This window comes from Onychostruthus taczanowskii, unplaced genomic scaffold, assembly GCF_017590055.1.
Source record: "Onychostruthus taczanowskii isolate IOZ18803 unplaced genomic scaffold, ASM1759005v1 scaffold78, whole genome shotgun sequence".
Taxonomy (NCBI): domain Eukaryota; kingdom Metazoa; phylum Chordata; class Aves; order Passeriformes; family Passeridae; genus Onychostruthus; species Onychostruthus taczanowskii.
Genome location: NW_024505671.1, coordinates 221,333 through 237,693, shown reverse-complemented (window position 1 = coordinate 237,693; position 16,361 = coordinate 221,333). Strand labels below are relative to the sequence as shown.

The window sequence follows — 16,361 nt, the reverse complement described above, 5'->3', positions numbered from 1 at the left end:
TTGTTAATTGTACCTGAATTTTCCACTTTCAACTCACCCTGGGTTGTCATGAGACCTAGGCGGTCTGGTACTTCTGTCCTCACCAAATTCTCATCCCTGCTTCTGCTCTACAGCTGCTCAACTATGCATCCCTCTCCAAAAATTGTGTCAGTGCTGAGTCCAAGCAGCCCCAATGGTTCCCCTAGAATTGTAGTGGAAGTTTCTATCACACCTCCCATTGGCTGACAGGAGATTGTAGGAGGTGGGTGGTTTGGCCACCCCAGTGCGCTGAGGCTATTAGTCATGTGGTGGGCTATCTGCTGCTTCCAGGAAGTCAAGGACTATCACACCACAACAGGTTTTAGCTCCTGCCCCCGGGGAAACAGACACATGGAAGCTCACAAGGTTGTAACAAACAAATTCCTCTGGCTCAGGGCAGCTGCAGATCCCAGCAGCCTTCTCCTCATCTCCCACCACCACAAAATTGATGTGTCTCTTCTCCTTCAACACTTTGCTCAATTATGTGACAGGAAGTCAGATTCCCTACTGTGCTCTCTGTCTTTCATATGCTAAAACCCACTTTTTTGTGGCTCTTTATAAACGTCCTCAAACCAGCCACATAAGTATTACAAAAGTTTCATCACGTACAAACCCTAGAAATCATATATGCTGCCTTTTAAGATAGATTTCTGTTTGAACAGCCTCTCAGTTACTAATTTGCTTTCTCATATTCCTAACATGGAAACCATACATTATACTTTTTTCCCTAAAGACTGCACAAATAAATGAGACTTTGGCTTTTCTCCAGATATTTTCCCATTGTTAACAGGAATATCTGTTTTTAGACCCTTTCCCGTTTGTCCGTAAAGGTAGTCTTATCTTCTTGATTCATCAGTAACAGTTTGTTACTGATGTGGAACTCAGGCTCTTTGAGGTGGCCTTTCCTGTAATTACTGTTTCTGTCATTAACTGTCCCCTAAAACTTGGCCTATCTAAATGGGATTTTTTTTTATTTCCTCAGGCTTCTATAGAGAGAAAAAAAATTAAAATCTAGTGGAGTTATTTGGAGGTATTTCATTTCATTGTCTCATCATTATGGAATAGCTGTTAATATTTTCCTCTTTTTCCATCGTAGGCTGAATATAGAAATAGATAGCCCTGGCTGAAGTTTTAGATTATTTTGGATGAAAGAAGTGAGGAAAAGTTTGTAAGAGACTGGTATTGAGCCAAAATATCAAGATTAATACATTTCCTAGGCTTGTTTAGTCATGTTTTATGCATAGATCAAACATACAAAATAAATGTATAAAAGAAATTATGAAACTTTATAACATTATAAAGAAACTCCTGGGTCTGAGGTATTTTACTATATTCTCACTCTATTAAATTACTGCTTTAGGAGTTTCATCTTTGAAAAGAAAGCATGTGACAAAAAGGCACAGAAGGGTCTTGGTTGAAGAGTAAAAATGGGCAATCTGAGCTCTAAAGAAGGAATTGTTATTGCACAATACTGAGGACAGTAAATTCTCTTTACAGAGAGCACATTGAATGGCCAGGGGATCAGTGTGCTTTTTCCTTACCTCTTTTTTGCCTTTATTTGTCCACAGTAAGAATGTTTATATCTGAGGCTTCCTGCCAGTCAACAGAAAGACACAGGCATTTTGACAGCTCTTTTCATCTCTCAAAATAAAATGTGGCAATGTAAATACCTGCTGTGAATCAAATAAGTTTTTTCTGTTGGTTAACTAGAAGGGACTCAAGGATGACTAGTTCAAGAGTTTCCTCCTCTGTGTGGAGGAATAGTAATGAGGCCAGTAAGACTTTGAGAGGGCTTACATGTATGGCAAATCAGACATCCAGTTCATGTCACGTTTAAAAGCAGCCAGTTCTGGTTATAGAATAATTAGGGAAATTCTAAAACACTTGGTTTCAACTAGTGTCCAACTTTAATTTTTCAACAGTGATCATAGGAAGTGCAGCTATAGGTGTAGAAAGGGAGTCTCACATTGCCTGATATTTATGTTTTGAATTCTACATGTCCCAGAAGTGCATGTGTGGTGGTGTTGGCTTGCCTTGCTATGTCTGCACGCATGCCTAGTCCACATACATGGGCATTAGAAGGAATACACGTTTTCTAGAAAATGTACGGTGCTCATTGTGCAGTACTATGCAAATGCAATACAATGTGTATGTAAAAGGCATTTGACATGGTATAAAAGAGAAAAATCACTAAATTGAACATGCTCTGAGAATGCAGACAATATTCCATTACATGGGAAGAATGGACTCAGCCAAGAAACATGATACGACATATTTGAAAAGGCAATTTGGCTCTTCAAGTAATGATGATACCTCAGCTATTATATCTTTTCCATCACAACTTAAAACCTCAGGCTATTATTTTATGATACCAAAATGCAATATGTTAAAGAAATACCCTTTTAGTGAAATGATACTTATTAATTAGCTCTTGAAAATCAATTAATTTTAAATGCTTCTAACCGGATTGTCTGGAATCTGGACATCCAAATCAGCAGTCTCTTTGGAAACCAGCTTCTAGGTTTTGTAATCTGTGGATTCATAATGCAAAGGGATTTCATACATTTAAATGCTTTTTAGTGTAGTACAATTGGAGGAGTTTAATGTAAATTCTTAGCAATACTGAACAAAAAAATGTCTTCAGTAATGTGGAAAATGGCACATGTGAAAGAAATGCACAAAAACTGATTACAGATATTCAGAATAACAACTTCCCAAAGTCTATTCCCTTCTCATAAACAAGACACTGCTACTTTCAGATGGGATGGGAAGATTTTCTTCCCACCCAAGGCTACACACATCTGGAACAGAGAAATCACACACAGGAATTTCTGCCTCCCTTTCTTACTGCTTCACAGCACTTCATGCAGGGCAGCTCATGTTGAAACACATTTAAGTGCCAGCTGCTCTCAGAGATGCACATCCCTTTGCCTGCTGTGTAGAGCAAATTGGCTCATCTCAACAGCAACAGCACTTTTTTGGTATTTAGGTGAGAAGGCAAGCATTTGTTGAAGCTGATTTCAGTGCTGCAGCATGCAGTGCTGGTGATAGGCCAGACAGGGAAATTTCTGAGCACATTTCGCCTCCAAAGCCTCTCAGTCTCCAGCCAGGCCCAGAGCTTTGCCCAGCTTGGGCCAGGCTGCACATGTGAGCTGTGCCTGCCAGCTGCAACCCTTCAGCTGATCCACCAGTCACAACTGGACTGAAACAAAAGATAAATTAGGTAAGCAGTCTTCCCTGCGTTAAATTTAAGGGAAACAACTCCTCACAAACCATAAAGGGGATAAAGTAACTGTGTCCTTTGTTACTTGTGACAATGATAGATGATTCTTAGTATTGGTGTTTATCCCACTGTTCTGCCAAGATATTGGTCTTTATCCCACTTCTCTGACCAAAATATTGGTTTGGATACAACATTGTTTTACATTTTTGCTCATAATCTATTCAAGTTCCATAGATAGAAATTGCACTGATATCCAACCCTCTTCAGTTTTAGTCACATTTCAGTCATGGGTGAACAGCAGAGCTTACAGCTATTCCCATAGTTTGCAACTGCACCCTCACCTAATAGCTCAGGAGTTATTGGCAAAACAACACAAATAATCAAACACAAATCATCAAATTATTTTGAGCAACAAAAAAACCCAAAACCCCTTTTAAATATTATTCATAATAAAAGCAACTAAAGCTGCAAGACACTTCTTGTCAACAATAATTGCCCAACCAGAACTGGGCTGGACAAAAAGACAACAATAACACCACTTAAACATTGTGCCTGCTGAGGGCTTTAGGGGTGGTTACAAGTACTCCCTCCCTGCACACATCTAGCCCAGGGAAAGGCTTCTCACATGTCCTTCACACGGAGAGGCTCAGGTTAGCTGGGGACACTGCACTTGGCAAGGTCAGGCAGGGCTGCCAGTGCTACCTGGCATGACTCACAGACATTGCAAAGTGATGAACTCCTACTCGACTCCCTGGGAAAAACACCACCATATCTGAACCTGGCTAACAGGGTTACATTTCAACTTGCATTTGTTATTTGTACTGTCGTGCCAATTGCACTTGCGCCCTGAGGGTGACTAGATAGCTATAAATCTTGATAGTCCAGGTTCACACAACCACAGAATCATTTAGATTAGAGAAGACCTTTTAGATCATCAAGTCCAACTGTTAAACTATATGTATACAACTACATTTGAGACAGATTCTCCGAAATAAATGTGTTTAGAAAGAGATGTAAGGCCTCTGTTATTACAGTCTACTAGAGGTTCATTATTCCTAACCTTACTTTCTTCCTTTGAAAAAAAGTTAACACTATTCCCACACTACCCAAAGACAATAATTACATGTATAGAGTGTGGCAGATGCTACAAAGAGCTTAGTTCTGGTTTCCTTATCAACCACCACTATCCAGTGCAGCATGGTGCTTTTTCAATTTACATGCCTGAACTTCTCCACAGAGAAACCAGGAGGCAAAAGAAAAACAAGAAATAGGCTCAAGACCTCATCCCAGATCTCAGCTGTCTCCCATTGCCAGCCATAGAAGGAGGAGGAGCTCCAGAGTTTAGGCAGCTTAGATATAGCTGAATGATTACAACTGATTTCTTAGTATCACACAGGAATTGTGAGAGACCAGAGAGCTGAGTTTGTATCTGCTCTAAAAAGAAGTAAATTTTCAAGAATATGTGTAATTTGTGACAGATCTTTTCACAAATATTCTTCAGGTGACATCTGTAGAGATGGAAGACCATTACAAAAGTACAGCTCATTTTCCTTTATTTTCCCGTAAGGACAGTATGTGGGAGAGGGGAAGTACTGAACTCCTTAAACAAGAATAGATATTATGAGAACTGATGAAAACAAAACTATTTTGGTTATTGTGCTAGTTTATAGATATTCACACAGCCATTACTATTACTGTTTCCTCAAGCTTCAGAGACTGCATTTACAAAATCAAAACTTCTCAAGCAATACTGCTGATACATTTAGTAGACAACAGGCAAACCTCAAAAAGCTTTGGTGAGTGCATTTTATTTTAAAAAAACAAATTCTGAATGTTTCAATTTACCTTAGTATCTTGGAGTTTAGGCAGAAAACCTGAGATCAGAATTTTCTCATGAGATTCTTTTCTCTGGAAGTGCCTTCTGCACCATTCTTGTCCTACAATCTCAGCAAAAAATAGGATGCACAGATGACTCCAATATTTATTTATTTCTAAAGCAATGGAACATTTTGAACATCAAAACAAGAAGGAAGGTTTGTTTGCTTGGATGTATGCCAAATTCTACTACACAATGTTTAAACAGCAAATGTTACAATTTAGGACAGTTGGTCTGTCTCAAATGCTACTCCACTGTCCATTACCATAATTTAGAGTAGAATTAGCTTACCCAAATATCAGCACAAAACTTGGCTGGTTAAATTGTCTAGCTGTTTTCCCATGGTTCCTCTTTGAGTCAAAGGGAAGACACAGACTCTCTGATGCAGTGATTCAGAGGAGAAGGCTAAGTAAACTAGTTGGCGTTGTGAAAGCCTCCCTGTTTCTTACACTGACCTTTAAATGATAATTACAACCTGTCTGTATGACATCTAGCAAAATAAGGCTCAAATAACACAGACATCTGTTACCACATTATCTAAATTGAATTATTTGTACTCCCACATATACACTAAAATATACTGGTACTTAGTATTAAAGAAAAAAAAAGCTATTAGAAAAGTTGTATTTTACTCTCTGCTGCAGTGAAATGACAAAAATAAAATTGATGTACATGTTAAATGAAACTACTATTTACCTTTGATATTTAAATAGATAAACTATGAGCTTAATATTTTTCATCTTATCTAGAAAACCATCACCTATTGAATAAATGTATTCTACTTTTTTCTTTTTTTTTTTTTTTTTTTTTTTTTTTTTTTTTACCAAAATACATGTAATTAGCCATACTAAATAGCTACCGGTCACTGAAGGTGTTTATAGTTACAGGTGCATATGACCAGAGAGATGGTGGATGCCCCACCTCTGGAACCATTCAAGGCTGGTCTGGAGAGGCCTCTGAGCAACCTGATCTGGTTGAAGATATCCCCTCATTGCAGGAGCTTTGGACTAGATGACCTTTAGAGGTCCATTCCAATCCAAATTATTCTATGGTTCTCTTTTACCATGAATTTTCTCCTGTGCATCTCTTCACTGTTTAACCTTGTTTCAATTGGAAAACTTCTGCCAGTTCCTCTGTCACATTGGTCCCAGCCTCAGGAAAGGACATAAGCTGCAGAGCCATCAAAGCAGGGGTTTTACCACTACATTTGAGTGTTACAGGGCTGCTATCAGATCTTCCTCTGCAAGCCACTGAGCTCTTTACTCAAACCCATCCTCACTCTTGCATTCACATTGTCCAGTGCTTGCTCTGGCTCCCACACGCTCATAGACAAAATGTTCAATAAGATAGCTCCAGCAAGCTGGTTTTCTGTTGTGGTTTTTTTTTTTTTTCCCCCAGTGGATTCTTACTGCTTTAGAAAAGGCAGCATTTTCATTCTTTTTTTCTAAAAAATAAATTAACAATTTTTTCTATAAGGGAAAAGTTGCTTCTTGTTTCTCATTTTGTTAGGAAAACAACCAGCGTTACACTCTGACCTTTTCTGGTAATCTTCCTTCATTATTGTTTTGTTAATTTATTTATGCTTTAATATTCTAACATGTTTATTCAAATGTTATTAAAATACCAGGTTAAATGTTATTCAAATACCAGGTTATAGGATCTCTGATTATATTGCAATTTTTTGAGGTTATCTCAACAGAATACTCACTACATCAAAAAGAAAAAATATTTTCTCAGAAGTCATTTCCTGCAAAAATTTAAATTCAGCTTGATGGATATTTGGTTTTAACTTCTACCTTCTAATAAAAAAAAAATCTGACATTTTTGTGAAACAAATTCTGCTTTCCAACTTGCTATTCCTAACATTATTACCATTATCTTAGGAATTGTATTCTAAACTAAGGAACTAATGATTTTTAAAATAATACATTTATGAACCAATAGGCAGTCCTAGATCAGCACACACTTCTGTTTCTGATATCAGTAGAAAGGGAAGTTTATGTTCAGGCCAAAATGAGACTTAAATAAGTATTTCCTATTGGACTTACTCAAACACATGCTATGGCATAGTTGGAAATCTGATATTTAACCATTAAGAAACCAGCTGATGTAGACTGCAAATATCAGCAAAGGAGATGCACTTCATTTTCCAGTTCATTGGGACAGGAAACTAGTGGTTTAACAGGGTAGTAGGCCAATTGATGCTTGACTCTTTTTTCCACACAGTCAGAAAATTTGGTAAAAGTTACATCACTTCCTTGCATACTAGCCTTGCTAAATTGTTCACTGCACCAATGTTCCAACTGAAGTTGGAAAAACCAAATGATTCCTTTCCCTTTCTGAAAAGCCAGAGTTAGTATTGGCTGAAATCAGTTTCAGCTGGTATTACTTGAACATTGGTATTATACTTTAAAAAAAGCCAGCAACAACTATGGAATGGGTTTCATTGAAGTGCATAAGAAGTTCCTGATAAAAATAACATAAACCATTTTACTTATTTAGTATATTCACAATATTCCATAAAAAAAAAAAAAAAAAAAAGTGAAAAGATAGACTAGGCCATTGCTTGGACTTTTTTTTTAAACTCTAATTCTGGGACACGGTAACAAACACACTGTAACATCTCCACTATTCAAAGCACTCAAGAACTGTATGGACAGTGAATATAGAACTGGGAAGCAAAATTGTTCCTGGAAGCTCAGTGCTCCCTTGAGCATTAAAATTGTCTTCCCTTGGCAGATGGAAACCCACAGCAATCTCCCTCAGTCAGCTTCTCTGAGTGTGATCAGAACTCCTCAGACCCCAATAAAAAGGTGACTGTGTGACAAGCCCATGCTTAAACAGAGAAAATGGCACCTGTCATTCTAAGGATTCTAAACTTGGTTTCTGAATTAAGCATCTTCAGATTGCAACTGGCAGACACTGACTGTGGGAGCAATCACTCTTATGTTTAGCTTCCATCCCAGCCCAAGGTGGCTGAAAATGGTTTTGCCATTTCTAGAGGATCTCTGTCAGCAAGAGGCAAGCTAAAGAGTGTAACCCAAAAGTCTTAAAATTGTAACATTAAGTAGCCAGTGATGCCTTTTAGTTGATTTGGCACACCATACTGCAAACCTCAGAAAACTAGATTGAAAATATTGCAAACTTCAGAAAAAAAGCACAAGCAAATGTAGGGCCTAGTACCACAGGTGATGAAAGGGAGACAAAATTTTGACTGGCAGTCCCACCTGAAAACTTATGTAATTGCACTGTTACTCGTGGAAAGAGATATTTATGGATGTCAATACCATGACCAAAACTCACATTTCGATATGTGGTTAAGGTCTGGGGGAAAATCTGCATATATTACAGTATTTGCATGACCATCTTTTCAAAACAACCTGAATACTTCTTTTACTAAGCATTTGTGGTTTTTAAATCTTACAATTGCTGTGTATCTAAATTATTATTTCTATGATAAAAGCTGTGCAGAGCCTGGGAAAATGATGAGTAATTGCCTGGATTTGAAAAAAAAATGTAACAGATATCTTAGAAAACATTTATGGCTTTACACATTGTCAGGATATCTTGGAAAGCACAGTACAGCTGGAACTACATTACCGAGAGCAATCTGATCAAATACATCTGAGAGAAACAGATTCTTCCCTCCATCTGGAGATCTAGTGGAGATCTAGGCTATCTACTCAGAGTATTTTTCCTTCCACAGCTTCATCAGTATGAATATATTTCAAGAAGAATCTGTAGTGAAGAAAAGAACCAACATGTGCTTGCATGATTATCAGTGGGTTTTGAGTGCATGGTAAAAAAATGCCAGGACAGGGGTGACAGCATATTTCCAAAGCTGCTCATCCCAGTGGAGCTACATTTATACAAATGCATTTGTAAGAAATGCAAAGAGCTTGATTACAGTAAATATGGCCTGATTTTGCAGTCATCAGAAACTAGGTCAGAGGGAGCTTAGTTTATCACTAGGATATTTGTGCATCATTGTTAGGGCTTTCCCAAGACTTCCCAGCTGCATCTTCTGTCCATCCCCACGGCAAACTGCACCCACTGCTGTCAAGCAAGATGCAAAGAGGGAAAGGAAGCCATAGGGCTTCTGTAAGAGGGCAAGTAATGTCAGCTTTGGGAGATGCAAGTCATTGGAATGCTGATGTGCAGGCAGCATGAAGAAACACAAAGTGTGGATACAACCTGAGCAGAAGTGTAGGTATGGTACCCAAGTATCGTAGATATTTAATCTGAAATACTTAGTGGCCTAGCTATTCAACATGACCAAAGTATCAAGCTTATTTAGTCAGAGATAATAATAAGTCTGCAACCAGAATGGCATCAGACAAAATGCAATTCAGTTTATTATTTAGCTCTTGCATTGCAAATAGGAATAAATTCGGGAGAGGTCTGCGCCTATGCAATCCCAGTGCTCGTTATAAGGTTTAAATGCGATTATACAAAGAGCTAAATTAATTATTAAAGTCAGAAAGATAAAGACTGAAGAATAATGAGAAATAGATACTCTGCAATATTGATATGTGCAGCCTTTAAATACCTAACAAGTTAACAAACTTAAGAAACGTGTATTAATTTTATTTAAAATAGTGCTTCTTTTCCTAGTCAAATATTAATCTCCATTTTAAAAGTGAAAAGAAAAAACAAAATTATCATACTTGTGATACTTGACTTACAAAAGAGGGAACAAGTACTATTATTCGTCTGTATTTATCCTTATATTTCCATTTCATTTATTCTTATGGTATTAAGTTTTCTTTGACAAAAAATTTAAACTAGATATCACTTAGTGCAGATTTCTTAGCTACTCACTTTTATAATTTCAAAAGACAGAAAAAGACAAAATCATAGCCACAAGTCTTTTCTGCATACCATAAGGGGAAAGGACACCACAGGCCATGTGGCCACCTACGACATCTCATTAAGGTAAGAAGTGACAGAAGAAACATTTCAAATGCGGCACATCTCTCATCTTTCAAACTGCTGCAATAATTTTTAAATACATAGGTCCCAACAGAGAAAATATCTATACACACGCTCATCTTTAAAGATGGCAGAAATCCCTTTGAATTCATTGAGACCATACAGTTACTTACTATTAGTTATGTATTTAAGGGAAAGGTGTCTCTCACATAGTTAGTTCCTTTTTCTACTCAGCTTTTTTTCGTGTATTCCCTAAAAGGAATGCTGTGGGATGCAGAGGTTATTCTTCTCATAGGGTTGTTTCATAAAGATGATTACTAGCATGTCCACCGTCCCAAATAACAGGTTATTATTTTCCACCTACCTGATTTCTACCAACATTTTCAAGTATTGATGAAGTATTCTTAACCTCCCACTCCATTAGCCTAGTCCATCATTAAGCATCTGTTACAATGATCACTCTGTAAACTCAGGCAATGAGTTTTTCAAAAATCCCTTAATTTTGCCTTGGATCAGGTAAATTTTGTTTGTGTGTAAGAATTAAGGGAGGGAATAAACTAAGAGTCCATCAGATACATTGTGAAACACAATTAAATATCATGCCAGCAATTCCCTTTCCAACTCCCTTCCAGCTTATCATTATTATTTTCTTATTATGGTTTATTAAGGTGAGATGAGTCTATTATCTGTTATTTTCTATTTCCTTTAAAGCCACATAGAATTTTGCTGTTTACTGTGGGAGATTTGAATCATCACATTCAGTATGCTGAACTTTTAATTTTCCCGCGCACGCAAAGGAAATATTACACCACCTTGCTGTTTCCAATTAGTTATGGACTTCTGTTTATTCCTTTACTGCAAGCACTTTTGCTTAGTTAGTAGTACAAATTGTTAGTCCTAAAAATTTATTCTCTCACTTGCACTAAGAATGAAAAAGGTATTTTCTCTTTACTCTACAGAACTCAAGTAATCCTTATTCCTCCATTTCCAGAACCTTTTTCCAAGGAATCTGGTTAACTGATGTAAACCACCAACAGTTTATGAACCCACAGAACCCTACTGCCTGCCTTGTACATTTCCCAGTAGGCGAGGCTCTCAAGGCATGATGCTGTGCAAAGCTCAGGCAATATGAACTAATTAATTAATTAATTGTACCATTCTCTTAGTAATTCAGCTCACTGCTCTTGACAGTGAGCTAGTAGCAGGCAAAAATAATCTACTGCATAGCTTAAGTATGTATCAAAGAAAAGTTAATGAATTTTTGAGAATTCATACTACAAATATTAAAATAATTTCAGGGTTGGGAAAAATGTTCTGAGATAAAATTTAGAGAATTTGATATGTCCACTTTGGAGCAGCAACTGTCCTCAAATAAATATAAATTTTTTCATATTTAATGCAGTAATTGCAATTATAGCAATAAATGAGAGTAATTGTTCTTACTAGTAAGAATGACATTAAAAATAATAGACATCTGGAATGAGACAAATGTGGGGCAAAGAATAAGAAAATTATACTATGATTTTTAGAGTGATGAAAGAAACCTTCCAGGAGGTTATTAGAAAAAATTCTGCATAACTGTGCCTGCTTATGTTTCTTCTGTCATATTCTCCAACTTTCTTAGCCACTTTGTTCCCTTGTCCCTTTTAAAAGTTACTCACTTGCATTCTTGTTTTCTCTGTTCCTCTGGTTATGCTGCCCTGCAAATGTGCACTTTTTTTTTTTTTTTTTTTTTTTTTTTTTTTTTGTACTTTCTGCGTAGGGACTGTGCCCTGGCACTTGCAATCTTCTACACTAAACTCACCCCCCTGAAACCTCCTAAAACTTGACTCTGGTGATGGTGTCATCTCCTGGTTCTGACCCTAGGCAATGGCCTCACCTATGGTCTCTTCATGACTCCACGATCCCTGAGAGAGAGACAAAGGCATACCATAAGCAACTACAGATTTAAGATGATTGCACTGAGTGCCGTCTAAAGACACATGCTTTACACTTTCTAAAAATCAGTATTTGATAGTCTTTGAAAATGGTCTCTACATTTGGACTTCTTTTTTTGTGTTTGTGAATAACTTAAAAATTGGGAGCATTTTTCCAATTTTTTTAATAATATACTGTAAAAACAGACTATATAAAATCTTTTTAGGTATCTGTTTGGAGATGCAAGTTCTGACACAATGCAGTGGTGTGGGTTAGCTGAAAGAATAGGCAAAGTTTCCAAAAGTAACGACTCTGCCACGCTAATAATTTATGAGCCATTTTTTCAAAATCAGCTATCAGATGGAAGTGAGAGGAATAATAGACTATAACTTCTTCTTTACAATGGCCTGTTAATACAGAAAGGCAAAGGCGCCTGTACTCTAAAGAAGCTGTCAGCAAAGCTGCAGGCTGGAGGTCCCAGTATCGCTTACAGTACTGGCAAGAAGGAGACCACTGCTTGGGGATGAAGCTTGAGGAGGGAAGCAAAAGGAAAAGGCTGTGGGGGTCTAGAAGAGGAGAATCAAGGATCTTTCTTCACCATTCTTTTTTTACAGCTTTTGTGTGTCTGGACTGATTTGTTGTGGGAGAGCTGCTGGAGACAGTATATTTGGCACAAGACAGGGTAGCTCAAAGCCAAAAGGATGGTGCTATTGCCAGTTTAAACTATGTCTTTTCTTTTTTTCTTTTTTTTTTTTTTCTTTCCCCCTCCCTTCTTTTTCTTTGAAGGAAGGAAGAGAAAAAAAAGGGGAAGAAAAGGATTTGCAATGAAAACCAGAGCAGTGGGTTAACAAGAACCCTGCAGGCTTCAGTAGACTGGAAAGATACACGAGGCACTTCCTCTACCATCTGGCATGCAATTACACTGCTGCTGCTCTTAGTACATAACTTTGGAGTAAATAAGCAAACAAGCAAAACTTTTTTAAGACACACCAACTATGAAACATCAGCTATTAATCTGTCAGCTTACTCTCTTCCCTTTTCTTCCACTACAGTATTCCTTTCCTCAAGTCTTTTCCAGTTCTCATGTCTACCTGTGAAAATATGCGCTGCCTTGTCATGTTTTCAGATGACTCCATTTGGCGTTTTTTTAGCATTGCTTCTCAGAATGAATAAGGGACAGAGCTAATGCATTTATATTTCTCTTGTAATCACTTCTTTAACTCAGAGTCAGAGAGAAATGCAGCTAATAGAAATAAAGCCATCCATCTCTGCTGAACTATTTCCTTCAAATATGGCTGGAAGTGTGAATGCAAAAGAGAAATTTCAGGTGAGCCAAACTTACTGAAGGACTGTTTAAAATGCAGTTACAAATGGCTGGGTATATTGCTGTGTAGGACTATGCATGGTGTTGAGGTCACATCTTCAAGTCGAGTAAATCATCAGAGCACAGCTGAAGTCAGAGAAACAGAGAACTTGCAAAATCTGAGCATTTTGTCAATTAGAAATCTCTGAGAGTGATGCTACAGCTGATTTTTGGGGCTAGAACTCCTCATATTCAAATATAGACCTTCCAGGCTTTCCTGTGAGCAGCTCTTATGTGGCTGCATTCTTATAATGAAAAAGACCAAAAAAAAAAAAGTCAGTTATAGCAAAATCTTGGATGAATTAAAGATAAGTAATCACAGAATTGGAGTACAACTGTGAAGTAAAAGTTTATTAAGAATAAGATTAATTAATTTACAGACATACTCATAAATGCCAAGCAACAATTTTAATATATTTTTTTTCATTCACAACTGCTGATCCTTAAACTGGCCAGAAATCAGAAAGAAAAACAAAAACTCCAGGCTATCTAAAACAGTTGCTTTCATTTGACAGTAATTTTACAAGAGAAAAAGTACATGCATTTCGTTAGGTTTATTACACAGCTTCTTGAAATACTGATACTACAACAACAGATGTATTTCAGTTTGTTTTTTGACTGGCCTCCTTCTTTGCACCTGTAGAACTGTAAGTGAAAACAAATACAACAATTAATCCTGATCCTATCCATAAGACAGGTACCTACCCAAGTGACCCAATGACAAATGATACAAAACCTTTCACAGTTTTAAGGACACAAGAAGGTAGTGTAGATTCTGAAATCTCAGAAGATTGTTGTTGTTGCTATCAAGAGGGCTGGTGGTTAAATTCTGTCAACCACTTAAATATTCAGATATTCATCTAAAAATTAGTCTGGACACCTGTAAATACATTGCCTTCCACAATGTTTGGAATCTTTTATCATGGAATCATTATGGTTGGGAAAGATCTCCATGAGCATTGAGTCCAACCTTTGGCAGTACATCACCCTGCAGCTAAACCACAGTGGTGGCTAAAAGCTACCTTCAGTTATTTCTTGATCACTTTTTGCATTCACTGAAGCTGGAAATGTCACAAGGATAACCTTTCTTTCAGAGTGCTTTGGCACTTCTGCTCTTTGCCTCAGTGGGGACCAGAAAGCACAGAGGTAAACAAAGAGGAAAAACAATAGCTGAAAAAAGTTACAGCAACCCCTTGTTGCACAAAACTAAAATTAAGTAGTTGGGGTGTAAGGTTTAAACTACTCAGTAGGCAAAGAGTCTTCAAAGTCTTCTGGATTTCAGTTGCATACTGTATCCCTCTTTGACAGGAACAGTGTTTTAAAGAGTAATTTCATGAGACACACCAATATAAAACACTTAAAATATTACAGTAAGCCATATGAAAACAAATAAAATTTGCCTTTCTAGAAAAGTATAATCACAAATTGTATGAATGCTGTCAGTGCTTGTACTACTGTACTGCACATAATCTGTTTCTTTGTTCTTAACTCCTTTGTTCAATGAGTCAGGATATCCTGATAAAAAAGACAGAAAAATATCAGCTCAACAACAATACTACACTACTTTGGAATTGCTTCATAATTTTCAAGGCAAAGCTACCAAGTGTAGAGGGCTAATACTATGGTACCACAGTCTGCAATCAAAACTTTAGCAAACCATTACAGTTGTCAGTTTGAGGTTGGAACATTAATATAACCAAGACAGAGATCCTGTAACAGGGGAAATAACATGATAATATGAGGAGAAGAGCCGTGCACTCTGTTTTCTGCATGTAAGGGTGTTAAATTTCAGTCCATTCTCTTGGCTTCTCTTCCTGTGTGAGGGAAGATCCTGCTTGTTTGACGGTTTATTTTTCCATCTGGAGAGAAGGCAGAACATTGAACGTAACCCAAAGAATGTAACTATTAACTATGCATGTGAGGAAATGCATAATCCCATTAAAAATCCCCCTAAAGTCCCATTAAATAAGTCTTCTGCAATTTTACTGAAAACTAAGCGCTGGTTGCAAGAGCTCAACCTCTGCTCCCCCGCCGCACGCTCCGTAAACTAAGGGACAGACCAGTACCACGAGCAGGCTAAAAGAGGTATCTTGTAGAAAGGCAATATAAATGTTGTGAAAATCGCATGGCCCCTCCGGGTCCGGGATCCCCGGGAAGGGCCGGCTGCTGCTACAGGGTCTGGCCAAAAGCAGCCCTCAAGCCCGGGGAAGCCCTCGCTGACAGCTGCGCAGCCCCAGCACACCACCTCTGCCGCTGCAGGAGCCAGAGCACTCCCCCGGGCGGCTTTGCCGTGTTTTTAAAGATTAGCGATGAATAATTGCCTCCTCGTCGTAGTCTGGGAGCGACCGCTGCCACCAGGCACTGTCCTAAAGTGAACCCGCTCAGGTGGAGCTTTACAGCCGAAGTGATTGCGGGCGCGGGGCAGACCCCAACACCTCCCCCAAACCCGTCCTTTCCCAACTCGTTCTCTGCGACCCCTCAAGCGCCGGCCCCTCCGGGTGCCCGGGAGCGGGGCAGGCGGGGGCACCGCACGCCGCCAGCGCACTCGTGCTCCGCTCCCGGCCCTCGCAGCGTCCCGTGAATCACCGCCCATCCTCCCGCCGAAGGGCAGCCGAGGTGACGGCGGGGCTTGACTAAAAGGCCAAAACCCCCACCGGCTCCGCAGCCAGCGGGGCGAGGAGCAAGGCGGGGCGGTGGGGGCTCCCCCATGGCATCACGGCAGGGATAAAGTCAAAGTGTTTCCGCCGTGGCGCTTAGCGGGGTGTGAGCTGCGACTGTGGCGGCGCGGCCCCGCTGCCCCGAGTGCCGCCCGCAGCAGCGGCCCGAGCCCCCGCCCCCAGGTCCCGGCGCCGCGCCGGCATGAGCGGCGGCCCCGCGCCTGCCCCGCGGCAGCCGCTTCGCCCCGGCTGCAGGCGCCTGGCGGCGGGCTGAGGGCGCGCAGCGGCGGGAGCCGAGCGCGGCTGCCAGAGCCCGGCGCTCCTTCCTTCCACGGGGCCGGGCCCCTGGCGAGGGGCGGCGGCGGTGGGCAGCCG

General features: G+C 39.3%; 1 protein-coding gene across 4 annotated transcripts in view; it reads left to right on the top strand.

Annotated features, from left to right (window-relative positions):
* Window positions 1–16,361, top strand: part of PDE7B (phosphodiesterase 7B) — a 165,742-nt gene that overhangs the window by 71,501 nt on the left and 77,880 nt on the right. The gene's annotated exons all lie outside the window — the stretch shown is intronic.